The 24344-nt window shown below is 30.2% G+C and overlaps 1 protein-coding gene and 2 long non-coding RNA genes across 13 annotated transcripts in view; 2 read left to right on the top strand and 1 right to left on the bottom strand.

The window, feature by feature from the left end:
* The window catches only part of LOC107447500 (uncharacterized), a 93817-nt gene extending 77015 nt beyond the window's left edge, over nt 1-16802 (top strand). For 2 of the 3 annotated variants that reach the window (XR_001584532.3, XR_006224767.2), the window contains 4 exons: nt 1293-1408; nt 4583-4653; nt 6085-6232; nt 13146-16802. This is a non-coding gene — a long non-coding RNA (uncharacterized lncRNA). The remainder of the gene's footprint in view (nt 1-1292; nt 1409-4582; nt 4654-6084; nt 6233-13145) is intronic. The other variant, XR_006224768.2, reaches the window with a different exon arrangement.
* LOC107447499 (uncharacterized) overlaps nt 1-24344 on the bottom strand; it is a 167899-nt gene that overhangs the window by 6063 nt on the left and 137492 nt on the right. For all 8 annotated transcript variants that reach the window (XR_006224764.2, XR_006224762.2, XR_006224760.2 and 5 more), the window contains one exon: nt 6380-6494. This is a non-coding gene — a long non-coding RNA (uncharacterized lncRNA). The remainder of the gene's footprint in view (nt 1-6379; nt 6495-24344) is intronic.
* Nucleotides 20354-24344, top strand: part of LOC107447498 (homeotic protein antennapedia) — a 212723-nt gene continuing 208732 nt past the window's right edge. For both annotated transcript variants that reach the window (XM_043039821.2, XM_071187995.1), the window contains exon 1: nt 20354-20578. The gene's annotated coding sequence lies outside the window, so the exon portion shown is untranslated. The remainder of the gene's footprint in view (nt 20579-24344) is intronic.

The following is a 24344-nucleotide window of genomic DNA, read 5'->3' as shown; positions in this document are numbered from 1 at the left end:
TAGCATATTAATATTTTTACTAAGTTTAAAAAATGATTAATAAGTTAATAAGATAACATTTCTAAGCTAATCAAATGAAAATGAAATGCTTGCCGAAAGATTGTCTGTTATCCGGACACTGAAATGTATATTTAAATATTTATTGTTTTCTTTCAAGGGGCAATATTTCATTGTTTTGTTGAGAGCGTGAAGCACGCTGTTAATTGATATTTTTCTCAAGGAATATTTTGTAAATATGTTTCTATGCCAGAAATATTTTAGTACTATAAATGAATACGTACTAAATTTATTCATATTCATAAAAAAATCTGGTAAAATTACAATTTCCACTTGTCCCTCCGACGTGGATCATCAAACTGTTAACATGTTATGCTTATTATACATGTTATGCTTACAGTTCGAATAAATATGCATCTATTATTATTATTTATAGCATCTAAGGAAAATTGACAGTTAAATACTAAATAAAAGCAAACAATCCATGCAATTGTGAATTTTTGTTTTCACATAAATAAATAAATTCTACGTTCTTTTTTTGTAAAAAATAAGTTACACTGGGGAACAAATTTTTTGTTACAATATTTTACTGTAATTACCATGATATTCTAATATTTTACGGTACAGTTATTATCGTAATTTTTACAGTAAGTATTGTTTTTTTTTTTTCTGCACCTTGAATTCCGAGTGCCGGTGCATTTTATCGTAATTTTTCATAATGTACTTGATCTTGCCTAATTTGGGAGAGAGGATTTCAAATCCGAAATTAGTTCTACTCCTGAAGCCACAGAACTTTTTATAAATAAAATTATTAGTCTTTTTTTTGTCGAAATGTACGAATTTAAAAATGCTACTAAAACTCGGAGCTGCGTAAATGTTGCGACAAATTTCTAGAGGAGTTTAGGCTCATCATTAGGATGAAAATTGTATAAGAAACCATGGCTGGAAAGTCTTCGTAGGTAGCTAGGGGCGCTTCCCTTATTATGATTCGTTCAAAAGTACACTTAGAAACAGTTTTTAATGGAGGCCGTAGTTGCATATGACGACATTTCAAAGCACATGATCCTATGCAATTTTTATCCTGATGCCTACGTTACTCCTCTAAAAGTTCGTCGCAACATTTCTGCAACCTATTGTAACACATAATATTTTTAAATTTGTACAGTGCGACAAAATATAAACGACTAGTTGTGATTTTCAAAAATTGTGGCTAGGAGAGAGAAACCGATTGTAGAAAAAAAATAATGTCCTTGAGAGTAATTTTTACACTATGTAAGTATTTTAAATTTTTACAGATAATCAGGAAACATCAATAAACAGACAACAAGACTGAAAGACTGAACAAGACTGGGAAAGACTGAAACAAGAACAATGAAGAGGAATTGTCGATTTCAAGAGGAATCTTTCTACAGTAAATATTTTTGTAATACAAGTAACGAAATTATTTTTAATACTTAATAAACAACTTAATCCTTTAATATCAATAAATTGTCTTCGAATTCGATAGATAATATCGGCATTTTTGGGCTCTGTTACTGAAGTTTCATCATTTTGTTGATTGAGCTTTGAAACGACAATTTTAGAACAATTTAAAAGCTGAGTTAGCAATTAACTTTAGCAATGCACTGAACTGATTGAAAATGTCTGCAATATTTTCTTTTTCGTATGAAAAGGCTTATTATAATCAGCTCACATTCACACTACGAAGCGTGCAAAAAATTTCTTAGACTGAATTCGCTTAGGCTTATTGCAATAAACCTTTAACAATTAAAGTCTTTATTAAAATGTACAATAAGCAATCGCTTGAAATAAGTCAAGCTTGTTGAGCAATTAAATTTAATTTTCCGAAATTTATGCTGGATCACTACAATAAGTCTAAAAATTAACAGGTGGGTTAGAAAGCTAAAGAAGAATAACAACACTGTCAAAAATGGATACTCAAATCTCGTGAAACATTACTCGTTTTTGACGAAACCATTTACTGGTATAAGCTAGGAATAAGACTTTTGTCAAAGTGGCAAAATAACTATCGACACTTTTCCGAGAGAATAGATTTCGTCAAAAGTTAAGAAATCTTCATCATTCTATTTTTCTTTTCCTTTTTAAAAGTAGGGGGGGGCAATTCTGTTCACTTTTTTATAAGCACCATATAGGTGAATCAACGTCACCCTAATCAACAGCACAAGAAGGACAGATAGAACGGAGAGAAAAATTCCATCAATGCCCGAAGCGGGATTCGAACTCGGGATCCTCTAGCATGAGCCTAACCTTTTAGCCACCATTCCGGTCCGCTTATTTCGTCATTCTATTTAACATTCTCTCATAATGAGGTCCAAAGTTAAGGAAACATTTTGAGAGTTCGCATTTCAGCACAAATCACGCGAATTCGTGGCGAAATGATGTTCAAAATGAGCTCAAGGATTGTAAAATCATCAAAATTGAGAGTTTTATTTCTGAGAGTGTTGACATTATACTGTTCAACAGTCAAAATATAAAAAGTCTGTCCCTTTCTTACCCTTTTCCCCCCAAGTTCTACATGGTTCCAGTATTTTACAGAGTTATTAATATAAGAAATAATTATAGAGAAAGACAAAAGATAAGCGAAAGAAGTAAAAATATTAATCAAATAATCAAGTAAAGACTAATTGGTTGATGGATTTAAATTAATATTTAGAAGATTAAGTAGTTTAAAACTTCTGTTTGAATTATTTTACAGAATTTACTAAGTTGCATCTTGTTAGAAGAAAATAGATGGTTCGCTTTTGGTAATCACTAAGATCATGTGTTGCTTTTAAGAGTTATCTTTGTATTCGGCAAAAACAAAGAAATCTGTGTGAAGAAAAAAGAGTCTCTGTTGAATATCTAGTTGCTTCAGTGACAAAATTATCTCTTATCACCCCTCATAGGATATACTGACGATTTCAAGTCTTCCTCGGATTTCAGAGAGGGAAAGAAACAATTTAATGCTTTTGTAACATTTTTTGAAATCTGTTAGTTTGTGACTTCTAGGTTTTGAACTAAGCTAATATAATTGCTCAGATTGGAAACAGGTTTGGATTTTTCCCGAAACACTAATTTGCTTTACTAACAATTGATTTTCAATTGTGAATTGCATTGTCTGTACTGATAATAGGGTACAATCGAAATTTAAATAATTAGTTCTATGCTATATTTTATTTCTTAAACGAAAATTGTGTCCCTGGTTGAAGAGCGTACCTTTTTACAGGCAGAAATAGTTGCGGAAATATATTTAAAAAGAACTTTTTTGATATTTACAGGCAAGTATTTTCCAGAAAACAATTTCATGACAATATTTTCCCGATAAAAAATGCTAATGTTTAGATGCAGGCAATGTTATATAACAGTGGTTACCAACTGGCGATCCGCATCTGGCCCCACGAAGCCTTTTTTTGTGGCCATTCGAACTAAAATATATTAGTTGTCATTTTTTGCAGACAGTTTTCGTAAGACATCTATATGGGTTTAAAATACTTTTCCTTCGTTTAAAAAAAAACCTAGTTTCTTCGTTTCTTTTAAATTTAACAAACCAACGGCGCAAAAAAATTTATTTCTCAGGTTTTGCATCCAAGAAAATATTTATTCAACAACAAAAATAATCGTGTATACAATACGTTTGTTTTGTACTATTTGATAAAATATCTGACAGTAATATTTAATGTTCCTTCAAACATCTATATAAAATTTTGATATAGTTGAAGCCCGCCATTTGACTGGTGTTTTTAATTGCGTACTCCGGCCTCATGTAAGTTGGAAACCCCTGTTATATAAGCAACCATATCAGATTGAGAAAAAGTATGGTCAAAACAACCAGAATATAACTAGATTTAATGAGTTTCTGACTCTCAGGGAACATCAACAAGTTCGGTCATTTTTACCAAAGCGTTTGGTAACAATTTTGGTAAATTTAGCAATATACTTTATAATAACACTTAATAATATGCTATAAAATTTGGTTTATGTGGTGAAATTTGGTAATTTTATCACGATAAATTAAAACAAGGGATAAAAACCATTTATTCTGTCAAATTTACTTCTTAGTATTGTATTTTTTACTAAATTGCGTGAAGAGATATAGAGCTATGATTTTTAAAACCAGAATTTTTAATTTTTTCCATTATTTTTTTCGACTTGCATTTCTCAGAATTTTTAGATGGATTGACCAGAGCAATAAGGACCTTTCCCATAGCTATAAATCAAAATTTATCTGCGCAAAATTTCCAGCTCACCCTGGCCAACCGAAAATTTAGGCTGGCAAAGTTTTATATTTTTCTCGGAGCTGAAGACCCTCGCTTACACGCAATAAATAGGGTAGCAACTTTGACAAAGGACAATCTCCCCTGCTTATTAGAATTTGACCCTACAGCTGCAACTGACAAATAGTACTTTTAAACTGAAACGCAGCAATACGCAACATGAAGTACAGGAAATCTCCAGATATGTAAAGCTTCTGCTATTTTTCTTATTTTAATAAGTCTTAATGATTTCCAAAAATCTTACGGCAACAACTTAATTTTACGTTGATATTGTTATAATTCTTTTCATTAAATATGTTTCAATTTTTTAGTTTCTACATTCTTTTATGGTCTAAGTTACTACACCTGTCATCATTTTAAAAAGTTCTTCGTGGATATAGTGGTAAGTAAAAGTTTTAGTCTGACTAGTAACTTGAGAGCTAAAATTTCATGCCCTGATTTGAAATGCTTTTAAGTCAATGTCATTAAGCATCTTGCTCGTTGAACCGTGGTGGCTCAGGGGATAGAGCAATCGCGTCCCATTGAGGTGTCCCAGGTCCGAATCTCAGCGGTGGCTGGTTAATACGAAATCTGCTCCCGACCACAGTGCTGATGAAAAATATCCTCAGTGGTTGATGGATCACGGGATGGAATCCTTTTGCCGTCGGGCTGACCGTGGGACGTATTAATCGTAACACGTAACATTCGTTTAATCGAACGTATTAATCGTTCCATCAAAAAGACCTTTACAAAGGCTAGTTTATCCCAATGGTTGATCCAGGATCCTTGTCTTCTGGGTTAAGTTCAAAATTGCAAGGATACGGGGTTGAACATTGTATGTTGTAAACTCAAAATTGGGTCATCTGTTCAANTTTTTTTTTTTTTTTTTTTTTTTTTTTTTTTTTTTTTTTTTTTTTTTTTTTTTTTTTTTTTTTTTTTTTTTGAGGGAGAGAGAGAACAGCAAAAATTTTATGTTATTTTTTGAGGGAGCAATTAAGTTCAGTAATTTTGGATAGGTAATTTAGGTCATTAATTGCATCTGCTTAGGAATTCAGGTATTCAATGGGCCTGTTTTTCTTCAGTAGCCAGCAACCAACCAGCCGAGTCTCATTAAATGTTAAACCAGGCTCTGATTTTGTATATTTGTCACAGATCCTGATTTTGCAAACAAGATGTAGTCTGTCGTCTCAGCATATATTTTATACATTTTAATATACATAAATGTATTTGTAAAGAGTAGACCATCTTTCTCAACGGGGTACATGGAAGAGTTTTATTATTTCCAGGTTAGGGGCAGTAAAATATAATGCTAAAGAAGGACAAAAGGAAGGAGTGCTTAAGCAATTCAAAAGACTTTAAGTCCTCTTTATCAAAAAAAAAAAAAAAAAAAAAAANAAAAAAAAAAAAAAAAAAAAAAAAAAAAAAAAAAAAAAAAAAAAAAAAAGAAAGGAGAAAGAAATAAGAAATACAGCTAAATTAAGTTTGGTAAAAAGGAAATAATTAATTACACTTTGATAAAGTAAAAGTGTAATTAAATTTTTTTAAATTTTATTTACTTTCGTTTCTGCGAACGAGGGAAGATCCAAGATCACCAAAAATATGCATATGCAAAATTAATGGAGGGAGGGGGGGGCTAGACAGTTAAGTATGCATTGTCGAAAATTGTGTAACTTGTCAAACCAATCATCCAGATTTGCTACAGTCTAGTTTAACGCTAAATAGAGCTACATAACAGTACATATTTTACCATTTTGCACTTGATTACTAGATACTATAGTTCAATTTAGTAGAAGTCTTGATTTTTAGTTGCTTTAAGCTTATTATATATTTACAGAAAGAAAATGTTACCTATGTTTTGTGGAATATAATTTGTGGAATTCAAAAGATTATCTCTGAAATTAGGAATTAGTTCTGAAAAAGTGTCATCAACAGGATTGCAACATATGATCTCATGATCTCGTTAATATTCTTCTGGAAAAAAGGTTGGTTTCTTGCAACTTTTATTTATTTCATCAGATTTTTTGTACGAACATTAATTGTCGTAAAATTTATTAATGTCCCAGTAAATATTGACTAATGTTAATTTAAATCTAGGTTCTAGTCAGTAAGAAAAAATAAAAAAAGGATACTTTGTTTCCGTATCTTCATTCTGTCGCACTTCAGTTGGGGTTTCAGTTTGCTTGTATTAATTCTAATTGTATCATAAAACCTTTTTCGCCTCCAAGCTGGTCAACACTTGTTTGGCTAGAAAAAAAATTTTGAAATTAAAAGTGTGAAATAGAGTAAAAAAATATTATATGTATATTTTTCTTTTGAAATGTTAATACTTTGTTAAAAGATTTATTTTGCACCATATTTGTTTAATACTGAAAATTGCTAAATAATATAATTGATTTCATTAGGTCAAATTAGCGTAACCAAATTGCATGAAATTCATTTCCCGATTTTTTCATACTTTAAAAGACATTTAATGACTAGTGTAATGTAAACTAGCATTCTATTGAAACTGAACTGAAAATGATGTGATTAGGAATTTTAAAAAGGTAATTTAGTATACATTTATCTCTTGGAAAAAACTCGACGGCCTTGTATTTTACATCCATCGAAGTACTCTGTAAAAAATTACGAATTTCACCATAAAATATTATACCTCAATTTTTGCAGTAATTAGAATGATTCAATTATTACAGTAAAAATTATGGTGCATCAGAATTTTGTTCCGTAACATGCTCCTGTAAAATGTACGGGCACCCTGAGTTCCGGTACTTTTTACCATAATTTTTCACAGTGTATACGGCCGAATAAAGTAAAGATCTATGCAACAACAGTTCATTTTTTTAAAAATTTTTTATATACGTCGAAGAGCAGCCGATCCAATTGTTTCCGACTACTAATGTTCAAGTCCGTAACCTTGTAACTTTGAACCAATCCAGAAGACAAGGAAACTCCTGGATCAGTACCCCCAGAGGTGTTGATTTGTTATGGGAACATGATGGACTTTGAGACTCGACAGATTTAGCGCGCGTCAGTCACCATTTACTACACGGAGAGACTTCGGACGGCGGGGATCGAACACACGAACTCTTGAACATTGGCCCAGCGCCCTGCCAACCAGGCTATCCCAGCCAGATCTACGATTTCAGTTTATTCAATTAATTTTAGTTTATTAGAAAAAAGTTTATATGTTTCAGTTTATTTGAAAAAAAAAATGATAAAAATGATTCAAAGCATATTAAGAATCTCTTGACAGTTCTGTCAGGAAGAAAAGGGGTTCTTAATATTGTGGTTTAGACGGTAACTTGTTTTATTGGAAATTTCAAATAACAAAACTTTAATATTGTTTATTGAAGAAGTGATTTATGCCATCAAATGATAGACGGAGAAACGCGGAACTAAGCAGAATCATCAGACAAAGCTGCCATTAACATTTCAGCTCTTGAATGGAAGATTATAAATGTCCATTTTTTCAAGCAGGAAAATATCTAATGACAGAAGCTGCTGATATCCTCCGCCGCTCTCTTCTAGATATATATTGCCTATGGAGATCCCAGCACAGCTCGCTTCCGCGGCAAAAGTCCGGAAGTCACATCCACGTGTTCTCTCTTGGAAAAGATGCATTTCTGGAAGGAAAAAAAAAGAAGATGGTGCTGCGTCGTAAATTGCGACTCAGACATTTACGGTCACTTGCGAGCGATCTCCCGTCGTTTTATTATAAAGGAGATGGTTTCTTCTCTCTATTCAGCGGTTGTCTTCTTGATCTTTACTTCTTGTTTGTTTGGCTTCTTTTTCCTCTTTGGAAAGATTTTTTTTTTCCTGGTATGATCGCTTAACCCTTTTGGCCGTTTGATGGGAGTGGAAATTTGCATGCCACAAAAATATCCTCATAAAGGATATAGTGAAGGAAGAAAGATGGTTTTTGTGTAATTATTTCTTCTTTCAAGTAAAGGGATATACAAGAACTGGATTTATTGTTCTTTTTGATAAAAATAATACGGTCTAGTTGCGAGGTGCGTATAGCTTATATCTTTATGTTATTATTTCTCTTTTTTACATGTTGAAAGAAAGTTTATCATCTAAGAAAAAATATTCTATTTCTTCGTTGACATGAAATTATTTTTTGAAGTTTTGAAAACTTGGGTAGAGTTTTCAAACATTTATCAGTATAATTATCTATGTAATGGTCAGATATTTTACCACTTAAATAAAAATTTTGATGGATTGAGGTAATCATCTCAGATGTATTTATTACTTATAGATTTTTATTAGTTACTAATTCATAGACATGATTACTAAATTAACATTTGCGAATTATAAATTTACTAATCAGAATTCCATTCCTGTAAAAAAATATTTTATTTTATTTTATATCCGTCGTTCAACAACCGACCCAATTTTGGGTTCACGACTACTAAAGTTCAACTCCGTAGCCTTGTAATTTTGAACCAATCCGGAAGACAAGGAAATTCTTGGATCAGTAAGTACCCCCAGAGCTATTGATTAAGGGAACATGGAGGATTTTGCGACTCGACAGATTTAGCGGGCATTAGTCACCATTTACTAGAAGGGGAGTCTTCGTTTGTGTTCGTATGTAATGATAATGAACCAGTCGTATTTGAAATGTTGTCATATCATCTTCGAAGCACTAATGAAGAATTTAGGTGGTTTTTCTTTCAGTTTTAATTCGCTTCTTTAACAGATTTCTTTCAATATTCATTTTTAATAAAATTACTTCGTTTTCTGAGTAATAAGAATTTGAAGTTAATCTAGAATATCATTAGTCTGACACATAAATCTGATCTTCCTTTCAATGTTTCTTAGTTGATTAATTATGCGACTAGAGGTTTTAAAGATAGAGTTAGTTGACTGGTAGGAACTCAAATAACTAACCTGTTTCTGTTCTGGTCAACAGAATTGCACTTTAAAAACCTTTTACGTAATAACCATAATATTGTTCAAATTTCTTACAATCCTGATGTGGTGCTAACTTGAGTCACATCAAATTTATGCACAGAACTTGAATGCGCGATATTCAACCTAATCACCAACTTCAACTTATTCATCAATTTAACACTACATTGCAATTGTAACGAATTTCCACCATATTATGGTTCAAGGTATGTTACATAATACGATTCAAGGTTAAACCGACGGAACTGAATATCCGCATTGTACTTACTGTACTTCGTTCATTTAATAAACAACACTGCGCAATATTTATGCAATTATTAGCGGAGAAGAACTTACGTAGCTAAGTGAATATAGCTAAGCTATGAACTTAACTATGTGAAAGAAAGTAGTGTCTCGAGCGGCACGAGTGCAAAGTCTTATGTTACAGCATTAGTCAAATTTTCTATCAATTTTATTTAAAGAGAGAAATCAAAATTTCATATCCGGACATGACTAATCTTATTTATAGAAGCGTAATTGATTACATTTGAGCTAGATAATTTTGATTTTCAAAGGTGTCATTAAATTAAGTCTATTATAGTGTTTAATGAAAAATCTGGTTTTTAAAAGTTGACGAGGAAGCATGTTTTTCGTAAATCAGAATTCAGGGAAATTACAAAAATTGAAATAAGGAAATAGAGAACAAGTTACTATGATCTCATAAAAATAGTCCTATGTTTTCAAGACAAACTGTATATATTAGATTTAAGATGTATTTTTTCTCAAGAACTTTGTTAGAATGAATTAGATTGATTGTAATAAATCAGGGTAAATTTTTGCATGGGAAAGTTGGACAACCACCGGAATTCTTATTTGCATACTAGGTGGCCAAACATTTGTAAGGAAAGCGAAAACAACTTACATACGCGCATATTGACAGAAGAAATTTACAAGAAAACAGAACGAATAGCAATTTGTGACACAAAATTGTTTTACATGCTCGTCTGTCTTCAAATACAGTGAAACCGTAAAAGTTGAATAGTTGTGGTGCATCGCTTTTGTAGTCAATATAGGCATGCGGCCAACTTATAGAGGGTGATATAATTCGTATTTTCTTTTATAAATTATCAAATCGAGAAAGTCGTATGTAATTCATGTTATCGTACATTTATTATAAATTATCAATCAAAATATTTGAACTGGGCAAAATATTTATCTGAACAAGACCGCAAAACTTTACTAGGTGACAGACCGCATCTGCACGAACAATATTTATCATAGAATCGGAACACAAGCAGTGAGTAGTTGAAAGGAAGTTTTTCACTAACACATTTAAATAATTAACAAAAGAATACGGAGAGATGCTTCAGAAAACTTTTCATTCACGGGAATGTGATTTATGTGCAAGGAAATTGCTCGCAAGATAAAGATATAATTGATGTACAAAAAATTGCTCGAAGATTTGTTCAAAGAGTTTGGTAAAAAGATCTTCCGCCAGCTACAACGCAGGCTTCACGCCGATGACGTAAGGAGCGATGTACACCAGACAGACAAAGTACATGTATACACCAGACATTTGTCAAAATACCTTAACAAATCCTTAACATCTCTGGCAACAACGGCTATCCTGGTGACTAGATCATCAGATCTTGGGGGACAAGGTAATGGACCACTTTGACCAATCCATCCCCTTGGGAATGTTGCATCTAAAGTGTTCCGCACAACCAAGTAGAAGCGTGCTGGCGCACCATCGTGCTGGAACCACATTCTCTACCTGATGAGGTTGGCTAGAAATACCCCTCGGAATGACTGTGTGATACGATGCTTGGCGATAGATACCGTTTCACGCAGTCGTTGATGCAAATTCTCCAATGTTTTCCTACCTGGAGTGCGTCTCATTGGAAACCGTTTCCATTAAAGTTTACGTGCCTTACTGACATTTCTGTCCGCTGTATCGTACACGAAATGCATATGTCTTTTCATGGTTCGTATAACCAGCAATCCACGTTAGATATGCCCGTTGAATGCGAGGATCGACCATTTTAAGTCCTTTACAACGCCCCCTAGTGGCTCACCCATACTTCTTATGACGAATATTGCTTGTGTAGATGTGTACTATCTCCCAGTAAAATTTTACTGTCTTGTACAGTAATACATAACAATTGTTTTATCAGGTTAATTGTTTAAAATTTTTTCCCTAAGGAAATGCATTATCTTAAAAAAAAATTAATTACTAATAACTAAAATTAGTTTGTTTTTGAAATTTAATATTAAATTTCTCAGTTTTTTTTTCTTGCTTTTTTTTTAAATTTAAAGAAATATGCATATTCTGCTACTGAGGCATGCCAGATAAATTTTACAAACAATTTCTTAAAATATCAGTGCACAAAAACGTAAATGCAATTAGAAAACGCAACAAGCGCATTTCAGCATTTTGAAATTTACTTAGAAAAACTTATAAAACTATTAGTTACGAAAAGCCTTTAGCGATTTTCCCATATGGTCAATTCCGAAAGAGGTTTATGTTAGACTTTAACACTATTTCACTAATTCATTGAAATTCTAAATCCAAACTTGATAGCACAGAGATTTTCTGAAGGATGGTCAACGTGACAGTTTCACTATATTTGTATATAGATATGTATGACAACATCCAAAAATACCATTTTGGAGAAGATAAGAACGTTACATTTAAAGTAAGAAAGCAGTGCTGGTGTCACTTAAACAAGTTTCTATATTACTGTGATACACAATGCAGCGTTTTATATGCATTAAAGAGGAGAAAACTAAGTTTTGGGTCATTAGGAACTCTTGATTATCTTGAAAAAGATTTTAAATACTTTGTAGTAAAAATCAAATATATTGGATTTAAGTATAAAAAATGTGATCCTGCGAAATTGGTTTTTAATTTTATCAAAAATTCAACAATTCTTAAAATATTTATGGTTATCATTGTGGGAATTATTTCTTTGCTGTCAACCTCAACTTGCACAGTGAAGAGATCTGGTAAGGGCTTAGAGCTCTTGAAATGAATTGGCACTTACTGTAGGCACCTTTTGTTAAACGTGTGATATGTTGGATGGAACCAGCCTTGTCAGTTAGAATTTTAGAAAAAAAAGAAAGAAAAAAACAGCTTTCAAACAAAAGAGTGCTGATGAAAGCTGTTTTATATTTAATTAAAATTACTTTTTAAAACTTATTTGAAAATATTGTCACTTAAGTAAAATGGTCACTTAGGTCCATAATGACGTTTTAGCTGACGTCACACTAGCGATAGGATAAAATTGCAATGTCCATTAAAAGATCATGATAAGATGGATTTTAACTGAGCATACAAGATTTTTTGAAAAGAAACCTTGTAATTACCTAGGTTTCAGATATTTTCACCAGAGAGCTTTATTAAAGGATTTTTTCAAGCTTGAAAACCCTAAGTCAACCTTGATTTAAGGTTTTTTTTGTAGAAGATTGTTTTCCCAGGTTTTGGATTAGGGTAATGTGCGTAGAATAGAGCAGATTGTAGGTTTTTTTTGTAGAAGATTGTTTTCCCAGGTTTTGTATTAGGGTAATGTGCGTAGAATAGAGCAGATTGTAGGTTTTTTTTGTAGAAGATTGTTTTCCCAGGTTTTGGATTAGGGTAATGTGCGTAGAATAGAGCAGATTGTCTACAGATCTCGTTTTAAAGTTAAAAGGTTTACACGTAAACCGCATAACTAACCTTTTTAGGTTTACAGTAAAAAGGTTTTTGCTGAGTGAAAATAGAACTTATTTTGCTATCTGGGTAATATTTATTGATTCAACGAGTCGTGAGCAGAGGACGCATGTACTTCATTTGTGTTTTTATGTGAGTAATTATGTGGGAGCCCATCCTCTCCTTAGTGTGGGAAAGACTTTCAAAAATACTTCTTTGTCAATGTTTGTCTGGTGAATGAGTTATTTTTCTTAAGAAATGCTTTTAACTCATCATATCTTCTCCATCAATCACCTTATATAAAGTTTATTATCTTTCAGAATGAAAACTGACCATTCAGATGCTGCAGTATCATTGAATCTAGACCCAGAATCTGAAGTTAGCTTGATGACGAACTATAAAAATATAAGTATACTTTTAATTTAAAAAATATGTAGTAAGAAAAATTTTATAGTTATTCATTTAGATTCATAATACATACCTAATACTTAAATTAACATAAATGGGTAATTTTTTCTTAATTAAAAATATTGGAGCGATATATTTATCTTCTTTATATCTTTATATCGTCTACTCTTTTGCACCACAAAATGACAGTAGATAAGCAAGGAGGGTAGCTAGAATCAGAAAGGCAAAAGTAATAGATAAAACAATAAATTAATTTATTTTTACTAATCTAATTATCCTATCGAGGAATATTTGGTAAATACAAGAAAACTACCTTCAAAGAAAAAAGAATATTTGTGAATCCTTTCTCTGGCATCATATCGCTGCATAATTATATAATCTGCATTACGCTAATTAAGTACATTAAAGGCACAAAACACATGGAATGATTTATTTCCATCTTAAACAAAAGATATAACTTATAAACCTCATTCATAACACCTCAGAAATTAAAGATACAAAAGAGATTTTAATTGTTGAAAGATTCACAAATAATTTGCAGCGCTTTTGTACCTTCAAAGCAATATAATTCAACACAATCTACTGTGAGTTCGTAACTTTTATCTATTACTGTTAGGTTAAGTTTTGTCCTTCTCTCGCCAGTGCACTATGCTGATTTTAAAAAAAGGACCCAAAATATCAATATTTTTTTAATATCAATATTTTGGGATTGACTGATTATATCAGAAAAATGAATACACGGTATCGCCTAAAGGCATACTGTATAAAAAGGTACACAAATAAAAATAATCCTGGACAAAATATCCGATATAAAACCAATATATGAGAAAACAAAAATAGGCACATACCCTAAATAGGGAAACTGGTCACTTGTCCAACGCAACAGCTGACCGACAGTCAGAGAAAAACATGTCCAATAAAGTGGACCATAACCTCCAACAGCTACGCAACTCTCACATCAGTGTTTCATACTATTTCGGTCCAAGGGCGTCCCATACGTTTTTGAAGGGGTAGGAGAACAAAGCAGATCACACCAATCATTAAATATCCTTCTATTGGAGATATTCGTCCGCCAAATGAGAGGACGGGCATTATCACCTTGTACTGCTGATCTGTAAGAGTACCTCTATCGGACATACGAAAGTCTGCCATGATGCCTGCTCATACCACCTCGATCATAGTGGTCCTTTTTGATATTGTTAGAGAGCCGATATCGACTCCCGGGTTCTCTTCAGATGAGAACGTGTCTCTAATTGCTGTCCAGACAGACTCATCACTGAAGAGCCCCAATCATCCTCTGTCCAAGACAAGTGTTCTTGGCACCATACTTTCTGTCGTTCACACTCAGAGAGATGCAGACTACAGGGCTATATTAAATATTTGTGTGACATCCATTAAAAGGATGTTATATTGGTTGAGAGATAGTTTTGTTGTTGTTTTGAACCTATCTCTTTTGGCTAGAAGTCTCAAATAACGACCCGCATTGTTGCCCTTTTTGTGGTGGACTACTGTTTCTGTCTCTGTCAACACCAATTTTCTCGATATCCCAAAGTCCCTTCAACAGATAGATTTGATTGGTCCGCTTCGAGTCTTCCAACTGTCCGCCATCTTGACGACGAATGTTAACAGGGATTGGACTAAACTACATTGTTTCAAAACGCCCTTACTGTATAAGTTTCAGTGAGAAAATGTGGTACTTCTATCCAAGCGAGATCACAGTGCCACTGTCTGCTGACGTCATAGGCCACTGAGTGGCAGAGGTGTCTTCGAAGAACTTAGCTATTATTTGAAATCTTATTTGCTTATAGGCATTGCTTACGTTATTCTTTGTTTTTAAAGAGAAAAAAAACGCTCCTCCCTATAATTGTTTTCATCAGGGTAGAATAGTGGATATTTTCCATTATTGGCCAACACTACAGTTTTAAAAATTGCAATTAAACGATCGATACAAAGATATTATTTTTTCATATTCTAGGTATGTTCTCAAAATAAATAGTGGATCCAATACCCAATGGGTTAATCATTATTCATCTATAACTATAAAAGTAACCTTCATAAGTAGAACATGGTACAAGGATGGCTAGATCAACTGTACATTTTCTTGATATGGCTTATATATTGATTTTCGCTATCTCCTGTTTCTTTGATCAGTAAAATCGTTTTAATGGAAATACATTTTCTTTCTTCTATGAAACGGCATCGTTAACTGAGCATTGTCACTAGACTGTTTTATGAAATAAAAATAAAAGAAACTTTCGGTTTAATCGAATAGAAAATAAATACCTAATATTCTAGTAATGTAATTTGCAGGAAAAAAATGATGAAGGCGAGAATTTAATAATTTGAGCTGGGGTGGTGTGAAACTTTAAATTAAATTTGTACTATCTTGCTCATGTCTCTTTGTAATAAGAAATTTTTATTGTTAATTTTTTTAATTATGATTTTTCACGTAAGCTGCTATTTTCCTACCATGTTTAACAGTTTTTTGTTGTACTACTTGCATTGCTGTATCACTTGATTATTAAAGGTTGTGAGTAATAGACTCTTGGTTTTCCAAAAACAGTGTGAGATTAGTAAGATTAAAAAACAATGCCCCTGTTTTTTTTTTTTTTTGTTTTTTTTTGCAATGCATTTTGTGAAAGTATTAAATTAGTAGTTTTTTTTAATTTAGTTAACTTAGTTTCAAAATAATTCCGATATCCTCATAGAATTTACCGACTAACTAACTTGTGTTTCAAAATTATATGTAATATTATTATATTGTTCTAACTGTTTAGTTAAATAACAAAAAAGAAAAACTGATTTTCTATACTACAAACCAACCAGGTTAAATGACAAAGCAATTTAGATTGTGTGTTCAAGGAACAAGTGTCTTAATGTAGTAAACAAATATATTGTAACTGAAAAACTTTTAATATAAATTTATTACTAGATCCTCTATGAAAGATGCAGTAAAATGATTTAAGTAAATAAAAATTTACTTATCAGGTGCTAATGACTGCCTATCATGCGTATTCATAGAATCCTTTTCAAAAATTAAATAAAAAAAAGTGTTAATATTATTGAAATGAAAATAAAAATAAATATTGGAGAGATTAAAGTGCAAAAATCACGCAAAACCTAACGAGTCACTATTGAGTAAGGCGAAATGAGAGCACTTAAAACCTATTGGATGTCTGAGGGAAGCAAAGATAAGTTGAAAGCCTATTATTGGAAGATCCTTCAAATTTCCTCAGGCAATAAAACTGGTTTTGACGTTTTCATTCCCTCATCACTAGTGGTTCGACTGGTTTCGATGACATTTTCCCCTCTCAAAAATATTAATTTGCGAACCCCCGATCTGTATATAATTTACCATTGATTAGTAGTTAGAAATTTTTAATGATTTTTGATGATTTTGTAATCTATGCAATTAAATAAGATTTTATTTTCTTCTTCTAGATATGAAGTTTTGGCTTGGTTCCACAAATACTTATGTAGGTATTGCACATGGTTATGATTTCAACACATTTTAAGATCATTATAATAATTCTGTATTTTATGCCAGATAATAAATTATATTAATTGAACATTTTGCATGTCTATTTTTGTGTTGCATGAATTTTACTTCATCTGTGTACACATTGTCAACATGTTATTCTCACATATGTAAAGACAGTTACATGTTGCAGAATTATAATTCTTTCAATTTTTGTGCAATTTTTGTCTTTTTATGAATCTCAAATTTTATTTCGAATAATAAATTTCAAGCACAATCAAAAGTTCTGTAATCTAACTCTAAACAACTGCATTTTAATATGATGTTTTGAATCAGCCCAATGTATCTAATATGAAGCTCAATTTTTGAGAATACAACAATACTCTATATGATAAAAAAAAAATGTAAAAAAAATGTTTGATTGTTAGATTATGATTTATCTTGATTGATAAATTGTGCGATTTATGTCTTGAAATGCCTACAAGCTTTTTTAATATTTTTTTAATGACACATATGAACCTTATTATGCCAATGTTTATATACTTATATTAGTTTCAAATGTGTAAACGCATTTAAATGTACTCTTATACAATTCTGAGTTTTCATGAAAGTATGTTTAAAAAAAATAGATCCACAAGATAGTACGATTCGAGATGTTACAGAATACGGAATTGAAGTAAAAAAGGTCTCATTTGTTTTTCTGAAACTTTTACAAATATGAGTTTCTTAACGACTGTCAAATTTTTGAACAAATAAAACAATCGTGCACATACGTACTAGTGTTTTACACGAATATATTTCCTAACTTGTTAGTTTTAATCTTTATTTCAGACCCATTGCAAAAAATTATTGAAATCCTAATTAATCATATTCATTTATTTAGATTAAATTAATTGAAACATTTATCTCTCCCTCTTAAATATTAAAACTCCTGCAACGTGATCTTCCTTTTTGTTTCTGTGTTAGTATTTTAGAAAATTGCATTACGGCAGATTATTTTTCTGACTAATAGCTTAATGAAATCTAAGAGAAAGTTTCGGGGCTTATTAAAATAAACGTATAAATCATGATTTATCATGATTGATAGTTAAGTGCTGTATGGAAAATAATGCAATTTCAGTTGGCAAATTCATTCATAACAATGAATTCTGAATAATATTTTTTATTTATTTTATGTACTGTAAGATTTAAAAAAAGTACTAAAGCGAAAAAATCAATTTTTAGAATTGTGGGTGGTGTCCCTGTTTAATACCCAAAAAATATATTAATTTACAGCATCATACATGTTTTTAAATTTATTACTATTTTCATATTAACTATGTTTCAATAAACCGAATTTAAAAAAAAATTAAATGCATTTATATATTAAATTAATTTAAAAATAATATATCGATAGAATATACTACTTCATATATTTACTATTTGCATATATTTCTATTTGATTAAATATATTTGCTATTTTTATGAGAAAGTTTTCAAGGTTTATTATAATACAATATGAAGTCACGTTAATTAGATAAATCAGAGGAGATTAAATCGAAGTTATTTCATAAAAAATAAATTGCTCTGATTTTTGATTAAAAAAAAAAAGGAAACTGAAAGAAAATGTTTGGCAAAAACAATCCAAGACATCAAGCATTTCAGGTTATAGAGATGCCTTATTTTTATTATTTCAAGGTCATCTTAATCAACATTATCTAGGTTAAAAACAGAATTATTTATTGTAAGCAGCTTCTGATTAGCAAAAAAAAGAAATCACAATATGTAATCTGAATTCCGATTTATTTAGTGTTTACTATTACTAGTTTAAAGTTTCTGCTTACCATTATTATAATTAGAATCTAAAATTTGACTTAAAATTATTTATAGACTGAAACATGAAATTAGTTTGTAATGGATGCCAAGTGATCAAAATTAGCTTTTTGGAGCGTTTCTGCCCCCCCCCCCCAGATGGCAGCTCTCAAAAATGCCCTATATTCAGTTTGAACTTTGTTCAATATTTATTTAGAAAATATAATAAGATTCACCTTAAATGGTGTACACAATAAATTTATTTTTGAAATATTTAACTGAAATCTAGTATTATCAAGGTTAATCAAATGTTCCATTTTAAAATATATATAGCCAATAGATGGATAATAGTTCTAAATACATATATCAGATATCAGATTTAATTCAAACTAGGTGCCTTAATTGCTGTAACTGATTAGAGATTACATTAATCTATTTTGAATAAATTTGTTTTCTTTTCTTCTAATCTCTGCATCTTTCTAATTTCTACAGAATCAGGATTTTTACATCATATTGTACTTAAAACTTATTTCCCATCTTTTTAATGACCACATAGCACCACAATTAAAGTTTTTGATCAAAAAAGCAGTCATGTAAAGGAAAACAATATTTAAGCTATAGTAATTTTTTTAAAAAAATATCATATTACTTGTCAAGTGAATAGTTTAACTTTAATTCTAAGTATTAAGTTTATTAATTAATAATAAAATTTTCCGCTCAAAATAAAAATGTATATTTTTAATACAAATATCTTTCTAATCAATGATTTGATTGTTCAAAAGAAAACAGTGACAAAATTGTATGAAAATCCGAAAAAAATGTAATAACAAACTACCACAAGTGAAATTAATTATAAAGTTTTCCATGCGAAATACAAAAGTATTAATATTTTTAATCTAATTAATTAATAAATCAACGATATGATTGTTAATAGAAAACAATATTTAAAATAGGTAGTTTGAAAATTAAATGAAAATTCTTTTCATAGTAATAAAAAAAAATTCTACGGGAGGCACTGAACATTCGTTCTTCACCCCAGAAGATGTTGAAAGTGTTGATCATTTAACATTACCCGGTGGGCACCTGTGAACCTAAGTCACGGAAGCGAGCAACATTACCCACGCCACACACCCGTTTAGAGGGTGGGCCACATTCACACAATAGAAAGCAACACACAGAGAGAAACATCCATTCCCTAAGCAGGATTCGAACCCGCAACCATTGACTGCACTGTCAGACACGATGACCGCGTGGCCACAGGGCCGTCTAATAATAATAACAAATTAATACAATTCTAATTAATTATGAAGTTTAAAATGTTAAATTAAGAAGTATATTCTTCATAATCCAATTAATTTGTTAATTAATGATATGACTGTTAAAAGAATATTTGAAAATTATTGAGATATTAAATAATATAATTTCATTATTACGTTAAGAGAATAATTTAGATTTAATTTAATTATCGTTCTATAATATCAATAATTTAATTAACTGAACTGATCATAAGAATTATGTCAATGAAATATTGAAAAAAAAGAAGAAAAAAACAGCTAACATCTTCTCCACACTATGATATATTTGTAATTTAACGATTAAGTTGGCACGTGTATGGAGTTTTTAATTTTCCTCCAACAAACTGAATAGAAAGATTTTTTAAAAAAAAATTGAATGAACCATCCCTTCTGCAAGAGCAGTGAAACCAATTCTTTTCCAAAGGCGAGCTGTCTTACTTCCCATGATACATTACTATCTGAAAAAATTCTTTTCGAATAAAAAAAAAGACATTATAAAAATTAAATCTAAATACATTAGGAGAGAAAAGAGAACGTTATATAATATATATCCACCACAGGCTCGAGCTGTTTTTTTTTAAAAAAAAAAAAATTATTTGAGACGTCGCCCAACTAGGGGCTGATTGTACCGCCCTCCCGATTCGCGCCGCCTCCGTACGAGATACGAGCTTTCCCGTGTCGGAGATTGGTTTAAAGGATATCGTTCCAAGAACCATAGAACGTCCTCAAACTCTTCTGTGACCGCACATCTCTTGCTTGGTCCTCAGTCCCTTTCAAAAAGGTAAACCATTACAACTTCTTTATGATAGACCTTTTATTCCCAAGTCCCATAAATATGTAGAAATGGCCTATCTAAATCAAGTCCCCTTTGTAATCATTGTGTTTACAACTGTTTTCATTCACCTATTAAAGAAGGACTCCAGTTGGATTTTTTTATTATTATTATTAAAGAAAGTACAACTAATAATTTTGGTAAAGGTAACTTACAGCAGAGGGGGACTTTAAAATGTTAAGAGATGCGTAACTAATAATTTTGTGCGTAAATATAATTTTTAATGGAAGGTACCGTAAATGTTAATTAAAGAAATTGTTTTTGTTCATTTTTTAAAGAACTTCTATTGGTTTTTTTTTTTATTAAGAAAAGAAAAAAAAAGCGTAGCTAATATTTCTGGTAAAGAAAATTTTAAGCAGAGGGTAACTTTAAAATGTTAAGAAAAGCGTAACTAATATTTTTGTACATAAATAAAATTTTTAATAGAGGGTACCGTAAATGTTAATTACCGAAATTGGTTTTGTTCATTGGATATTGGATTTTTTTTTAATTAAAAGAAGAAAAAAAAGCGTAACTAATATTTTTGGTAGACTTTTTTCAGTAGAGGATAGAGTGAAAATAATATTGGTAAAGATAATTTTCAATAGAAGTTAGCATAAATATGCTAAAAGAACGCGTTACTAATAATTTTGTATGTAAAGATAATTTTTAGTGAAAAGTAATGTATCAATTGAAGAAATTGTTTTTGTTAATATTTTATAGAAAGACTAATGTTAAAAGTAATTTTAAATCTAGGGCAACCTGAAAATGTTAAAAAAAAGCGTAACTAATAATTTTGTTTGAAAAGATAATTTCTAGTGGGGGGTTACATGAAACATTTCAATAGAGGGAACTGATAATTTTTTTAAAACAGGATTCATATTTTTTTTGCTAAAGGAAATATAGCTACTAATTACTTACGTAAATATAATTTTTACCAATACTTATTTAAATGTAGGGCTCACGCTTGACTTTTAAAAAAAAAACGAAATTAATAATTTTGTATATACTTTTTAACAGTGTAATGTAAAATGATAATTGTAAAAGCTGGCATCAGCTTAATTTGATAAGTAAATAAAATTTATTCCCTCTATTAAGTTGGGATAAAATGATTAATGTTATCTTATTGTTTCGTAGCAGAAGTTCGTTCAATTAAAAAAAAGACAATACTAATCTATGTCTCTGTTTTCATAAATACGCACTATGCTGAACAAACTTATGTTTCTTCAAAGCTTTAATGATTTAAAAAAAAATTCTAAGAAACCTGGATTCACATTTAATCATTAGTTTTACATTATAAACGTTTTTGTTTTATTAAATTAGTGATGCTAATTCTTTAATAAATTCTTTATTAAATAAATGATGCTAATTCTTTTTGGTAAATTTAAATTCAGAATGAATCGTATTTTGTTAGAGCTGTCCCATCATTTTATTTTTGAAATGCATATGACAACATCATTTTATTTTTGAAATGCATACGACAAAGTGACTTTTTACATAAATGAAAAAGAAATCGAAAATTATTTGTATAATATATGTTATTAAAACCATAAGTAAAAAAAGAAAATTTTATTGTATTCGAACTGTATTGTGAAAGTCAAAATCTTGATAACAATTAAATTTTTAGTATGCGAAATTTTAAATAAGCGAGAAGAGGATAATTAAAAAAAAAACATATGTCATAAAAAGAATAACACTAAATTAATTCAGCATATAACACATAAAAAAAAATTCAATTGAAACTTTTTGAAAAAAGAATTAATCTAAAATCACTCTTTGAACATCATTTATAACTATTAACACAAGTTATAACTTTTAAGCCTAACTGAACCCTTTCTATTTATAAAAATCTGCTTTATATTTATCTCCCCTTCATTTTTTCAATTTCATAATACTATAAAAGTCTGCAATCTCTGTGTCTCTCGGCTTGGTTTTATTTGAAAATATAAAACAAAAATGCGTGACGTACAAGATGGAAAACATTATTTTGCATTAAAATGTTTGCTCTATGTAACTGCCTGTTTAATTAGAACGAGAACTATATATATTCGTATAAATGACTACATTTTGTCTACATATTAATTTATTAATAATTGTCATAATTAATATTTTAAAATTACTGATACTGTTCTAAGTTTGTGTTTCAAAATCATCTGTTTAAGTAAAATAATGACTTAAAGGCCAATCAAACTTACCATATAACAATAATCCTTTGTAATAAGTTTTGAATAATTTGTTTGAGCTTACAAATACTTGATAAACCTGATTTCAATTAACATTATAGTTAACTAATAATCCCCTGACACCTTTCAGTTTTTAAAAAAAATATATTGTTAAACATATATGTGTAATAATCGTCTTCAAATGAAGTTTAAACTATGATTGTGTGTAACTGTTTACTACATTTGTGAATATATGACTGAGATAATTTAAAATGATGGAACTTAAAGCATGTTATATATTTTTGCTAGTCATTAAGTAGGCAGGATGCAGGAAAATTAATATTTAAATCAATTTTTTTCTAAATCGTATTTTGGATTGTAAGAGACCTCATGCACTAATTATAATTAGATACAGCATTCAATCTCGCTACAAAAGTTTAACTATTAAATATTTAATATTAAAGAATTCGACTAGTTATTGAGAGAAACTATAACAATATTTATTTCACTATATTTTTATCATCCAAATAAAAGATCATGCAAAAAATTGTATCTAAATCCAAGGAGGGAAATTGCCAAAAATAATGTATCATGCTTGGTAATGTATGATTTTAAACATATGTTTTAAAATGTTATACACATGTCATACATATGTTTTAAAATGATGCTTTAATACAATAGTTTAACTTTCAAATTTTTCAAAATAACCTTCTTTGAAGCGATAGTATAATTTAGATAAATCTCAATTACTAAACATTTACTTACGTTAAAACAATTACAAGACACATTTTTTAAAGAATTGAAATTTTCGCAGTGAGAACAGTACTTTTTCTTGATATTTTTATCAACTTTTAATTTAAACAAAAACAAATTTGAAAATTTATCTGCATTAATGTTAAATCATATCTAGTTGAACTTGAAACATACTAAGTGAAATTTAGGCGATAAATTTGATCTTCCAAAAGAGTCTGCATCACTTGAAAAACGTTCTGCTGAGTACCATAAACTCTTAAGTACCCTTACGCGAACGTTATTATTAGCTGTTGTGAGAAGGGTTGCAATTGAAGTTAATGGGCAGTTAATTTGACAAACGTAAGGCGAGTAAGAAGGTAAGCTCTTACTAGAACTGAAAAGAATTATTATAGCTAAAGTCAACAATTTTCAATTACGAGTTTCTTTAAAAAGGTGTGAAGACTAGTCAATTATTTATGAATAGTATTATATAAGTATTTAAATTTATCAATCAGGAAAGTCTAAATTAGTGAAATCTATAAATGTAATATAGATGATTGCTTTATGGTTTTTTCAGTCTGTTATCCATTTATTCGTTTCTTTTTTTATCCATTAAGCTCCAAATCGAAATGTTTTTGAATCATATTTTCTGAAACAGTTGACAAATTTTGCTTTCATTTTTTAAAAAACATTACACAATTAGTAAAATTTTGAGATTTCGGAAATCTATCAAAATTTAATATTATGTGACATCCCTTAAGGAAACAATCTTAAAATTATATTTATAAAACAATACTTTTATTCTGTATTAATGAAGGATTATTTTTGTATTAAATTAGTAC

Source organism: Parasteatoda tepidariorum, chromosome X2 (assembly GCF_043381705.1).
Source record: "Parasteatoda tepidariorum isolate YZ-2023 chromosome X2, CAS_Ptep_4.0, whole genome shotgun sequence".
Classification (NCBI taxonomy): Eukaryota; Metazoa; Arthropoda; class Arachnida; order Araneae; family Theridiidae; genus Parasteatoda; species Parasteatoda tepidariorum.
Note: the sequence above shows the minus strand (reverse complement) of the source record. Positions and strands in the feature narration are given on the sequence as shown.